General features: G+C 41.0%; 1 protein-coding gene across 1 annotated transcript in view; it reads left to right on the top strand.

Annotated features, from left to right (window-relative positions):
• The first annotated feature begins 483 nt into the window (after window positions 1–483).
• The window catches only part of HERC1 (HECT and RLD domain containing E3 ubiquitin protein ligase family member 1), a 234,989-nt gene continuing 221,301 nt past the window's right edge, over window positions 484–14,171 (top strand). Inside the window, exon 1 of the mRNA XM_025389546.1 lies at window positions 484–587. The gene's annotated coding sequence lies outside the window, so the exon portion shown is untranslated. The remainder of the gene's footprint in view (window positions 588–14,171) is intronic.

Genomic DNA, 14,171 nt, shown 5'->3' with positions numbered 1-14,171 from the left:
GCGGAGATAAAGGGGTGTGGCCCTGGCCCTGCCGCCGGCCGTACCGCGTGTCCCCGAGCCGCGCCGGGCGACGGAGTCTTCCCTGCCCACCACCAGGAAACGGGGCGCACCGCATGGCCCCCCACTCCTCACCATCCTTTGTGAAACGCCCCCAATTGTGCTTCATCTGCGGAGTCAGGTCCCCGCAGGCAGTCGGGGCTGCCCGGATTCCGCGAGGGCTGAAAGGTGAGGGCCGCGCGGTGGCAAAGTGCCCCCAGCACCTAGCTTGGCTCCCCTCGCGCCCAAATCCCCTCCCCCCTTTTCGCTCAACCCCCAGCTCCACCTGACCAGCGTACCTCTTCGCTCCCCTTTCACCTCCCGCTCTGGGCCTGCTGGGCGGGGCGAGGGCTCCCGGCTGCGCGAGAGTTCCGCTCAAATCTCGCGAGACTCGCCTGCCGCCGCTGCTGCTGCCGCCTCTTACGTCTTTCCCTTTGACAAGTCGCTGCTGCTGCAGCAAAAATAAAGGACGCGACCGCCGCAGCTTCTGCCGAGCCGGGCTCGGGTCGCCGGAGCCGCGCCCCACCCCGCCAGCTCCAGAGCCGCATACGGTAACGCATCATCTTCTGTCCTCCTGGTCCTGTGTGTGTGTGTGTGTGTGTACTTTGCCAGCCGCGCAGGGCCGGCCGGGACCGTTTCGGGACTGCAGCCGAGCGGTGCTGCTGGGGTCCCGGGTGGACTGCAAGCGAGCTGGGGGAGCCCTCTCCGCGCGGCGCGGCCCTCCCGGGTCCCCGGCTCTAGAGGCCTCCTGCCGCCCGGGCGCCTCCGAGCAGCGTAGAAGCCGAGGCGCCCGAGGAGAGGGCCGAGGGACCCGCCCCTCCAGAAGCTTACAGTGTCTGTGCCTTGGCCCCACGGTGGTCGCGTCTCTTTCTGCCTCATTCCTTTATCCGCTGACCAGCTCCCCTGCTTCGGCTGGGGCTCGGTCCGAGGGCGGCGGCCGACTCCCTCTCAGAGTGCGGGGAGAGCCGCGACCCCGGTGTCCCCAGGCGCCGGCCGCCTTTAGCGGGGTGGAGGCTGGGACGACGTGTCTTCCTCCTCTCCTCTGCCTTTGGGTGGGGGCAACTCATCATCTGCTAAACCTTTCTCCAAATCTCCCGCCCCGATAAAACAACAAATTGTAAAGCCTTTGCAACCGGGAGGCGAGGCGAGGCAGGGCGCATTGTTTAGTCTTCAGCGTGAGATGAGGATGATGATGGTGATGACAGGAGCTACCCCGGGGAACATGGTGAAGTCTGTTCTGTGATGGGAGGCAGGTTACTGGGAGACACGAGGAAAACAGGAGCTTGTACCACCTTTCCCAGGAGGTTATGTAAAAGACATGTTATCTTAGAGAGCTGTGAAACACAGGGACAGATTTGTTTTAGTTTAAGAAATGTCTATAATACTTAGAATATAGAGATAATCAAATGATAGGAATAACAAATCTGAACAAACTAACCCATGTTTGTGATTACATCTCCAGAGGTGGCATTTCATGGTTAACATTTTGGTGTATTTCCTAACAGACACATTTTTTTTTTTTTAAATCCTTGCTTGGGACTTCCTCATTCTATATATGTTCCAAAAATGATTTGTTTTATTTGAATCAGTTCTCTGGCCTGCTTGATTAAAACTGGCTAGTTGTTCATTATCACTGGCTGAACTCTGCCATCACTATCTTTTTCATTGGGCCCTTTTCCAAAATGATTGTTAGCTAAGTGGTTTGAAAAACCAAACGTTAAAACATTGTTTATTTGGATCTAGTACATATGTATGTATTATATTTTTACAATGCTGCTAGTGGTGGTTGCTCAAAATGGGGCAGTATTTGTAGAAGGCGAAGAAACTATGATTATTCATAGTGGGAAAAAACCTATTTACCTCAAGGTTTTATGAAATTGATTTCTACTGGATATTTTTAGACCAAAATTGTTCTGTGACATTGTTTCATAGTGCCTGTTGTGATTAATGTGGGATGAGTATGTCCCTTTAATATATGTGTTTCCAAAGCCTGTGTTTATACAAGCAAAATTGAGTGTCCTAGGTGCCTGTCTTATGCATTAATGTACATATACATATATATACACATACACGGACACATATACATATGTATTATGCACTTATACACATTTATATATCTTGGAAGTGAGTTAAGATGTATTGCTATATTATTTGAGAAAAGGTAGCATTAGGTAGGGCAAAGAACAGTCATAATATTTCCCCCAAATCACATGACAAGATTGTATGGCAGAATGAGATATCTAGGGAGGTTGGAAATCTGGAGCCTTTTAAAAATAGGATAGATTGTCATCTCGGGTTGTTGTTATTGGAATGGATTAAATGGCCTATTAAGGCCTCTTGTAATTCTAAACTTTTATGAATTTTGCTTTCCCGAAGGTTCTTATCATTTTGCTTCTTAAATTTCCAGTCATGCTGTTTACATGTGACACATCCATTCATTTGCTGGTCATGTATTCCATTTCCAATGCAGGCACCCTGATGGTGCATGGAAGAGAAAGCAAATGTAAATGCGTCACTTAATCTGCTTATTAATATAAACATCTCTTGAAAATCTCACTTAATTTAAAGGAATTTTGGAGGATATGTTGTTGATTGGACTGGATTGGTTAGTAGAGGGTGCAAATAATAAATAGTAATACAATTCCAATGTCCCAAGCATTTTTCCCCCAAAAAAGTCATGCTAAATACTCCCTAATATTTGAAATAGAAAAAGAAAAAAGGGCTGGATGTATTGAAGGACCTGATCTTTTAAAATTCAGATTTTCAGATTTTAAAATGATGGTAATGATGACATTGTGGCTTGGAGAGTGAAACGTTTGTGTTAGGATGAAAAGAAACTTGTGGGCCGGGCGCGGTGGCTCACGCCTGTAATCCCAGCACTTTGGGAGGCCGAGATGGGCGGATCACGAGGTCAGGAGATCGAGACCATCCTGACTAACACGGTGAAACCCCGTCTCTACTAAAAATACAAAACTTAGCCGGGCACGGTGGCAGGCGCCTGTAGTCCCAGCTACACGGGAGGCTGAGGCAGGAGAATGGCGTGAACCCGGGAGGTGGAGCTTGCAGTGAGCTGAGATCCGGCCACTGCCCCCCAGCCTGGGCTACTGAGCGAGACTCCGTCTCAAAAAAAAAAAAAAAAAAAAAAAAGAAAAGAAACTTGTGAAACAAAACTTGAATGTTATAGTTGGATAACTGTATAATAACAATATACTATAATCTGTTGAAGGTATTTTTAAAACTGTAAATAGAACTTTTGGCCAGGCAGAGTAGCTCACGCCTGTAATCCCAGCACTTTGGGAGGCCGAGGTGGGAGGATGGCTTGAGCCCAGAAGATCAAGATCAGTCTGGACAACACGGTGAAACCCTGTCTCTATGGTAAATACAAAGATTTACTGGGCATGGTGGTGCATACCTGCAGTTCCCGCTATTAGGGAGGTTGAGACGGGAAGATCAATTGAGGCTGGGAGGTTGAGGCTGCTGTGAGCTGTGATTGCACCACAGTACTCCAGCCTGGGAGACAGAGTGAGACTGTATCTCAAAAAAAAAAAAAAAAAAAAAAAAAACCGACCAACCAAACAAAACAAAAAAATCAACAACAAAGCTCTACACAACTTCGGCTTAACATAACGCATAAAATACATTGTTATGAGCACATATTGCAGATTATCATGATGTTGAAAACATAAAAAGTTGGTCAAATCATTTACAAAGAAATTTGCAAAGCCATTAAAGTCACATCTGTTAGCACTTTCTTTAACTACAAAAAGTGAAAAAGAGCATAAAGTAGTTGTTTACTTACTAGATGCCAGATCCGATTTTTATGATTTTAGTTTGTTCTGATGTCTCCTACTGGGCTCTCTAAATTAATGGGACTTAAATTTCAGATGAGATCCTTGAGCAAGAAGATGTGACAGTTGTATCAGATGACTGGTTAATGGATTTTATTTATTTTTAATGGTTTATTTAGAAATAATGTTAGACTTACAGAAAAGTTGCAGAAATAGTACAGAGTTCTTACATACTCTTCACCAAGCACCCCCTAATGTTAACAACTTACATGTAACCATAGTACAATGATCAAAACCAGGAAGTTGGCATTGGTGTAATTCTATTAACTAGACTGTAGATTTTACTTAATTTCACTGGTTTTTCCCATTAATGCCTTTTTTGTTGTTGTTGTTCTAGGATCTAATCTAGGTTCCCACGTTGCATTCAGTTGTTATGTCTTCTTCATCTTCTCCAATCTCTGACAGTTCCTCAGTTTTTGTTTTTCACGACCTTCACATTTTTGATGAGTACTGTTATTTTGTAGAACTTCTTTCATTTTGGGTTTGTCTAATGTTTTTTCTCATGATTTGATTGAGGCTAAGCATGTTTTGCAAGAAAACTACAGAAGTGATATTGTATCCTTCTCAATGCATCGTATTAGGGGGTACATGGTGTTGACATGTATTTTTGCTAGTGATATTTTAACTTTGAATCCTTAGTGGTATTCTTCATGGTAAAGTTACTATTCTTCCCTTTATTGTTCATACATATCTTGGGGGAGATACTTTAAGACTGTGGATATACAGTTTCTCCTCAAACTTTCTGCCATTGATTTTTAACATCCATTGGTAGATCTTGTCAGCAACAGTTTTTACTGTGGTGTTTGGCTAATTATGATTTTGTATTTCCCTCATTCCTTCTGCATTTATTAATTGGAATTCTTCTGTAAGGGAGAGATGTCACCTTTCCCTCACTTATTTATTCAATTATTTGTTTATATTAGTGTCTTCTTATGGATCTTTATTTTCTATGGGTTATAATCCAATACTATCATTATTTATTTTGTTGTTCGAATTGTTCCAGCTTTGGCCATTGGAAACTCTTTCAGGTTGGCCTCTACCCTTTTTCAAGCACTTCCTTATATTCTGGGGCCGCAGGCTGTTCTTTTTATTTTTCGTTGCACCAGTCCTGGAGTCTACTTCTCCAAGGAGTTCTGGTTCCTTTTATTGGAGAGTAGTATTTAAAATGAAAATCTGTATACTCATTATGTTTAGTGGAGTTTTATTGCTCTTAGGACTTCAATTGACAGAACTAGGAAATATATCAGTATATTATATATTTTTTTGTATATATATAATACGTGCATACACATATTTTATGTATATATGTATAAACACATATGTGCGCGCACATACACACATACTGATATTTCTTTCTTTTTGAGACAGGGCCTCGCTCTGTCACCCAGGCTGGAGTGCCATGGCGTGATCATAGCTTACTGCAGCCTTGAACTCCTGGGCTTAAGCCATCCTTCCACCTCAGTCTCCCAAGTAGCTGGGACTACAGACATGCACCCACCATGCCCCGCTGATTTAAAAAAAAAATTTTTAGTGGAGACGAGGTCCTGCTATTTTGCCTATGCTGGCCTTGAGCTCCTGACCTCAAGTGATCCTCCCGCCTTGGCCTCTCAGAGTGTTGGGATTCCATGCGTGAGCCACAGTACCCTGCCTTTATTTCTATATATGTTTAAAACCGTGGGTTCATATTGACACCTATTCTAATCCAGTACCACAAAGTTCATCCTAACCTTCTCCCGTTCCTTATTTGTAACTTCTGTCTCTGTCAGAAAACTGGCGTTCATGATGTAGAGTAGACTCACTAATTTGTTGACTTCTAGAATACACATGAAGTGGTTACAGATTGCTAACCTGTACCCTAGTGAAAAACGTATTTACTAATTAGAGTATTTGTATGTAGTTATTTTTGTCTTTAGCCTTATAGTATCTAGTCAAAATAGTTTTCCAAAGTTACTTAGATTAGTTATTTTCTTTCCCACTCCCTTTAGTTTAGTTAATCTTATTCATCCCTAATGCATTAGGTTCATTTGTTATTGTTACTATTCCATTTTGGGTTCCCTCCAACCCTAGATGATTTTAATTATTATTACTTTTTGGCATATGAAACATCACAGTTACTAAACACTGCTACTACTAAACACTACTATATAAAAAGGTGTGCTGGGCTGGGTGCAGTGGCTCATGCCTGTAATCCCAGCACTTTGGGAGGCCGAGGCGGGCAGATCACCTGAGGTTGGTAGTTCGAGACCAGCTTGGCCAACATGGAGAAACCCCATCTCTACGAAAAATACAAAATTAGCCGGGCGTAGTGGCGCTTGCCTGTAATCCCAGCTACCCGAGAGGCTGAGGCAGGAGAATCTCTTGAACCTGGGAGGCAGAGGTTGCGGTGAGCCAAAATCTCGCCATTGCACTCCAGTCTGGGCAACAAGGGCAAAACTTTGTCTCACAAAAAAGAAAAGAAAAAAGTTGTACTGAAAAATGTCACTCTCTCCTTGTTTTTACTATCTCATTTTCATCCCCCCATCTTTGTTTCTACCTCTTGCCCATGCCCTGTGGGTACACAGTCTATTTAGTTTCTTTTTTTTTTTTTTTTTTTTTTATTTTTTGAGATGGAGTCTCGCTCTGTCACCCAGGCTAGAGTGCAGTGGCCAGATCTCAGCTCACTGCAAGCTCCGCCTCCCGGGTTCATGCCATTCTCCTGCCTCAGCCTCCCCAGTAGCTGGGACTACAGGCGCCCGCCACCTCGCCCGGCTAGTTTTTTGTACTTTTTAGTAGAGACGAGGTTTCACCGTATTAACCAGGATGGTCTCGATCTCCTGACCTCGTGATCCGCCCGTCTCGGCCTCCCAAAGTGCTGGGATTACAGGCTTGAGCCACCGCGCCCGGCCTCTATTTAGTTTCTGGTTTGTCCCTTCCTTTATTTCTGTTACACAAATGAAAATATATGTGGGTATTCTCTTATATTCGTTTTCTTCTCATATAATTTCTTATTGCCATACGATTGACATACCATACAACTCACCCTTTTAAAGTGTACAATTCAGTGGTTTCTAGTGTATTCACAAGATGGTGCAACCATCACAACTATCTAATTCTGGAACACTTTCGTCACCCCCAAAAGAAACTCTGTATCCATTAGCAATCACTTCCCAGATCCCCTTCCCAATCTACTTTCTGTCCGTGTGTGTTTGCCTATTCTGGATGTTTTGTGTTAATGGAATCGTATAATATGTGGCATTTTGTGCCTGGCGTCTTTCACTTAGCATAATTTTGTCAAGGTTCGTCAATGTTGTAGCATGTATCAGTACTTCATTCCTTTTGATAACTGAATGTTATTCCATTGTATGAGTATACTACATTATGTTTTCTACTTATTAGCTGTTATAGGACATTTGGTTTTCTACTTATTAGCTGTTATGAATAATGCTGTTTTGTACATTCATGTACAATTTTTTGTGTTTACATATATTTTTAATTCTCAAAGGTATATATACCTAGGAGTGGAATTGCTGGGTCATATGATTACTGTATGTTTAACTTTTTGAGCAACTGCCAGATTGTTTTCCTAGTCCCTTCTTTTTTATGCGAAGAGTATATTACACTCTTTTGCACTTTTCTTTTTTCACTCAATAGTATATCCTGGAAATTACTCCAAATCAGTTCATTCTTTTGAAGAGATATTCCTTTCATTTTCTTTGCGTTTTTTTTTTTTTTTTTTTTTTGACACAGTCTCACTCTGTTGCCCAGGCTGAAGTGCAGTGGTACAATAATGGCTCAAACTGCGACCTTAATCCCCCGGGCTTAAGCGATCCTCCTGCCTCAGCCACCCGAGTAGCTGGGACTACAAGTGTGCACCACTACACCTGGCTAATTTGTTGATTTTTTTGAGATGGGGTTTTGTCGTGTTGCCTAGGCTGGTCTCACTGCACCCAGCCTATTCTTTTTTACAGCTGTGACTTAACTGTGTAGATGTTTCTTAACCTCTTCAACCATTCATCTATGTATGGGCATTTCGGTCGTTTCTTATGTAAATAGTCTTGTACATAGTATTTTGGTATTGTTAGAACTGTTTCTTCAAGGCAGATTTCTGTAAGTGTGATTGCTAGTTCAAAAGTTAAGTGCACATGTGGTTTTGTTAGATATTCCCAAATCCCCAAATTTTCCTTCACAAGTGTACCAATTTGCATTCTCACCAGTAATGTGTGAAAGCACCAACAGAATATGTTGTCATACTTTATTTATATTTATATATATATATATTATTATTATTTTTTAACCAGAGATAAGTGATTAAAAAAATAGTAGTCATTCTGGTGACCCCTTGTGGATGGGCACTTAATGCTTGTAGATGATTGGTTCTTGCAGCTTGAAAATGAAATACATTGTCCACTAATATTGCGTTCATACATGTAGCTTATTATGTGCAGGTGAAGTCCGTTAGTTCTGGCCTAGTCAGGATTGCTCATTTTAACATTTTGCATTTAATGGAAGTGCTACATTGATTCATAGTACCTGTGCTCTAAAATACTTGTGGAGTTTGACAAAGGATAACTGAAATTCTAATAATATTTCTTCCTCTAGAATATGTGATACGGTAGTTATTGGTTCACATTGTACATAGTTGTTTTGAACAGTGTATACAGTACATATTGATACCCATGGTATGGTAGTTATTTGGACCAGTAATGGCAGTATCTTGAAACCTGTCATTGTTCCATAAGGAAGGAGGGTAGTTGTAATGAAAATTAAACTGCGAGTTTAAAGTTCTGGGTTAGGGCAATCCTATTAGATTTTAGTGGTGCCAAAAAACTAAGACAACATGAAGAAATCGCCATCTTTTAGGGTAACAAGTGCTGCCCAGCAAGACTGGAAATTTAGGTTCATTCCCAGAAAGAGCACTGCTCCAGGTGGTTGGAACACATTAATTCCAACTTGACGAGTTTATATTCTGTTCATTTTCTTTTAAAAAAATTATTATTTGGCCGGGCGTGGTGGCTCACACCTGTAATCCCAGCACTTTGGGAGGCTGAGGTGGGTGGATCACCTGAGGTCAGAAGTTCAAGACCAGCCTGGCCAACATGGTGAAACCCCATCTCTACTAAAAAAAACAAAAATTAACCGAGCATGGTGAAAGGTGCCTGTAATCCCAGCTATTTGGGAGGCTGAAGCAGGAGAATCACTTGAACCCAGGAGGTAGAGGTTGCAGTGAGCTGAGACGCTCCATTATACTCAGCCTGGGCGACAAGAGCGAGACTCTGTTTCAAAATATATATATATATATATTATTTTTCTTTTTTTTTTTTTAAGTGACTTTCTAATGAACTGATGTTTCCAGGAAAATAGATGCTGAGTGCTGATTGTGAATGGAACCAGTAAAGGCCTGGGATAGCCTTAAAGTACAATCACCTTTGCTGTTATAAAAACTTCAAATAATACTTCATTTTACTGATTGCAAAATAAGCCCACAAAAAGTCACAGGATGGTAACATATTGTTCACCAGTCTCTTCTCTCTAGTTTTATTTGTTTATTTCAGGCTTACTTACTTATTTATTGTATAAATTTAATGTGTACACATGATGTTTTGATATTCATAGTGAAATGATTGCTATAGGTAAGCAATTTAACATACCCATCATCTCACATACTTTTTTTGTGTGCTAGGAACATTTAAAATCTACTTTTAGAAAATTTCTAGTATATAATATGCTAACATTAGTTATAGTGCTCATAGTATACTTTATTTTTTTGAGACAAAGTCTTGCTCTGTCACCCAGGCTGGGATGCAGTGGTATGATCTCTGTTGATGGTAACCTCCACCTTGGGTTCAGGTGATTCTCATGCCTCAGCCATCAGAGTAGCTGGGTGTGCACTGCCACACCTAGCTAATTTTTTGTATTTTTAATGAGCCGGGGTTTTGCCAAGTTGGCCAGGCTGCTCTCGAACTCCCGGCCTCAGGTGATCTCCCTGCCTCGGCCTCCCACAGTGCTGGGATTGATTACAGGCTTTAGCTACCGCACCCAGCCCTCATGCTATACTTTAGATCTCTAGATTTATTCATCCTATATTACTCCAACTTTGTTCCCTTGACCTGCATCTCCCCCACTCTCCCAGCCACAGTTCTAGTCTCTGTTTCTATGTATTGACTTTTTTTTTTTTTTTTTTTTAAGATTCCACATATAGAAAAGATGATTTAGTTTTTTAGTTTTTTTTTTCCGCCCTATGTCTGGTTTATGTCACTTAACACAATGTCCTCCAGGTTCATTTGTTTTGTTGTAAATGGCAGGATCTCCTTTTTGAAAGCTGAATAATATTCCAGAGTGTATTTGTATCACAGTTTCTTTATCGAGCCATCCACTGACAGATGTGTAGGTTGGTTCCATATCTCAGCTAGTGTGAATAATGCTGCAGTGAACATGGGAATGCATCTCTCTCTCTGAGGTGCTGCTTTTATTTCTTTTGGGTTGAAACCCAGAAGAGAGATTGCTAGATCATATGGTTGTTTTCTTTTTAATTTTTTTTGTTTTTTGAGATGGAGTCTCGCTGTGTTGCCCAGACTGGAGTGCAGTGGCATGATCTCAGCTCACTGCAACCTCCGCCTCCAGTGTTCAAGTGATTCTCCTGCCTTGGCCTCCTGAGTAGCTGGGACTACAGGCGCCTGCTACCACGCCTAGCTAATTTTTTTGTATTTTTAGTAGAGATGGGGTTACCTTGTTAGCCAGGATGGTCTCCATCTGCTGACCTTGTGATCCGCCTGCCTCGGCCTCCTAAAGTGCTGGGATTATAGGCGTGAGCCACTGCACCTGGCCCTTTTTAATTTTTTGAGAAACCTACATACTGTTTTCCATAATGGCTGTTCCAATTTACATTTCCACCAACAGCGTTCAAGTATTTCCTTTTCTCCACTCCCTGATCAACACTTATCTCTTGTCTCTTTGATAATCGCCATCCTCACAGGTGTGAGGTGATACCTTATTGTGGTTTTGATTTGTGTTTCCCTAATGATTAGTGATGTTGAGCCATTTTTATGTCCTATTTGGAGAAATATCTATTCAAGTCATTTGCCCATTTTAAAAGCAGGTTATTCATTTTTGTTTTTTGCTATTGAGTTGTGTGAGTTCCTTACATATTTTGAATATTAACCCTGTATCAGATACATAGTTTGCAAATACTTTCTCCAAATCCATAGGCTACGTTTTCATATTGTTAATTGTTCTTTTGCTGTGCAGAAATCTCTCTCATTTTAAATGATTCCTAATAGTAGCAATGGAATAATAATAATGGATTAATGGTAGTATAGTATAGTTCTTTCAACTGTGTTTCATAAGAGAATTAAACCCAAATATCCAAAGACATTTAGACATTTGTTATATGTAAAGAATTATCTTCTCTCCAATGTAGGATGGCACTAGTTATGTACCATCCTTGTGAGAATTGAGAAAGTATCCACTCCGACCATTGTCAATGTTCTGAGGTTCAGATAACAAACCCCAGTTGAGAAAGGTCATGGGCATTGTCGTCAGTTAGATCTGTTCTTTCCCCTACCTCCTTCTTTCTTCTGCCAGTTAGCAGAATGATGTTAGGCAAGTCTTAATCTCTTAGCCTCAATTTTCTGATCTATAAAATGGTAATAATTATAGTTGCTACATCATAGGGCTGATGTGAGGATGAAATAAACAAAATCTTCTATATCTATATTTATTTAGTTCTGTGGCTTTAAATACTATCTGTATGCCTATTGACTCACATTTATATCTTCAGCCTGAACCCCCTCCCCAAGATTGAGTGTCATAGTTCATCAGATTGTTCTCACTTATAAGTGGGAGCTAATGATGAGAAAATGTGGACACACAGAGGGGAGCAATAGTCACTGGGGCCTGTTGGAGAGTGGAGAATGGGAGGAGGGAGGGGATCAGGAAAAATAACTAATGGGTACTAGGCTTAATACCTGGGTGATGAAATAATCTGTACAACAAACCCATGACATGAGTTTACTTATATAACAAACTGTCTAATAGACATCTGAAACTAAATTTATACAACACAGAAGGTATGATTCCTATTCTCATTATTTCCTCTGAATCTGCTCTTGGTATTAGTAAATGGCAGGACCATTCAACTAGTTGCTCAGGCCGGAATCCTAAGTGATCTATGATTCTTCTTTTTTCTTTGTACCCTTTAACCAGTCTATTAGCAAATCATCTTGGCTCTATTTTCTGAATACATTTCTAATCTGATCACATTTTGTCATCTCTGCCTTATTATGCTGGTTTAAACCACCACCATCTCCTGTGTGGGTAATTATAATAGTCTCTTATCTGATTTCCTTGTTTTCTCACTTGACCTCTTATAGGCTATTTTCTACTTCATAACTAGAATGACCTTTTCAAATGTTAATCACTCCTTTACTTAATACTTTAAATGACTTCTAAATTAAATTATTATTATTATTTTAAAATAATTTTTTTTTGGGGACAGAGTCTTGCTCTGTTGCCAGGCTGGAGTGCAGTGGCACGATCTCGGCTCACTGCAACTCTGCCTCCTGGATTCAAGTGATTATCCTGCCTCAGCCTCCCGAGTAGCTGGGATTACAGGCACATGCTACCACGCTTGGCTAATTTTTGTCTTTTTAGTAGAGACGGAGTTTCACCATGTTGGTCAGGCTGGTCTGGAACTCCTGGCCTTGAGTGATCTGCCTGCCTCGGCCTCCCAAAGTGTTGAGATTACAGGCGTGAGCCACCGTGCCTGGCTATTTTAAAATAACTTAAAATACAGTTATTTTAAATTAAAAGAACAGCCAAATTCCTAGCCATGGCCTGCAAGGTCTTACATGATGTAGTCCCTGCCTCCCTCTTCTTGTTTATTCCACTTCTCCTACATTGAACTAGCCGTATTCCTTGACCGAGCCAGGCACACTCCCAGGGTTTAAAACTTGTTTATCCCTTTCCTCAAGTTTTTGCACTGCTGATTCGCTCACATAGTTCAGGCCTCTGTTTAAAGAGAGTGCGTCAGACTTCACCCCTGTAGAGAGATCTTCGGTGAATGCAATATAAAACAGTGGTCCCTCCCTACATCCCCTATCTTTCTTGCTTTATTTTTTTTATGGCACTTATGCTTCCTGATATTGAATTACTTGCCTACCTGGTTATTATTTGTCTCCCTCACCAGAATGTAAACTCCATGAAAGCAGGAATATTAGATATGTTGTGTATTCCACTGCCTAGAAAAGTCCCTAGCATGTAGTAAACTAGGAGTACGACTACAGGAAGTTGTCTGTGGAGTAAAACGGTCTCTAAATTAGATTAACTGATTTTTTTTTTTTGTAAGACAGGGTATCACTCTGTCTCCCAGGCTGGAGTGCAGTGGTGGGATCATGGCTTATTGCAGCCCTGACCTCCCAAGACTCAGGTGATCCTCCCACCTCAGCCTTCCAGGTAGCTGTGACTGCAGGCGTGCACAACCACACCTTGCTGAATTTTTTTTTTTTTTTTTTTTTTTTTTAAGATGGAGTCTCACTCTGTTGCCAGGCTGGAGTGCAGTGGTACGATCTTGGCTTATTGCAACCTCTGTCTCCTTGGTTCAAGTGATTCCCCTTTACATTGTGAAATGTTAGGATTTAGGATTTATAACATTATCAAGAGCATATAATTGTTCATAGAGTGTGCTAAATAATATGTAAAAAAAACCAAAAAAACCCAAAAAACCAAAAACTTGAATTTTTAGCTCTTGTTCTGGTTGCAAGTGTTTAAGCTATTTGGTTGTCCCCTAATGATAATGGTAGTAATGTTAATGTAATAGTAATATTTTCTCTTGTTTCTGGTAAGTTATTTTTCCTCACTCTAAACTCCTGATTTAAAGTCTCTGTTAAGCTGGGCGTGGTGGCATGCCTATAGTCCTAGCTTCTTGGGAGGCCAAGGTCAGAGGATTGCTTGAGCACAGGAGTTCAACACTAGCCTAGGCAACATAGCAAGACCTCTCAAAAGCAAAAAAAAAAGGATAACGTCTCTGTTGGTTTTGATTTTTTTTTGAGATACATTGTTGTTTTTTTAAAAATACGGTAGTATTTATGGAAAGCTTTTTAAAGTTTTGCGGTATTTTAAGACTTTAGTCACTATACCATAAAACTCTTCAGTCATGGCCACTTTTATGTGATATAATTCAAAGTAAGCAGCCTTGATAACTGATAGCATTGGAAATAAGTAGTTAACCTAATTTAGAACTAGGAAGATTATATTTCAGTGTTAATATAATTTAGAAGCATTGTGGGCCATTATCTTATTTATGAGATATCA

Source organism: Theropithecus gelada, chromosome 7a (genome assembly GCF_003255815.1).
Source record: "Theropithecus gelada isolate Dixy chromosome 7a, Tgel_1.0, whole genome shotgun sequence".
In the NCBI taxonomy this organism is placed as follows: domain Eukaryota; kingdom Metazoa; phylum Chordata; class Mammalia; order Primates; family Cercopithecidae; genus Theropithecus; species Theropithecus gelada.
The sequence above is the reverse complement of the archived record's forward strand: the minus strand, read 5'-3'. Positions and strand labels throughout refer to the sequence as shown.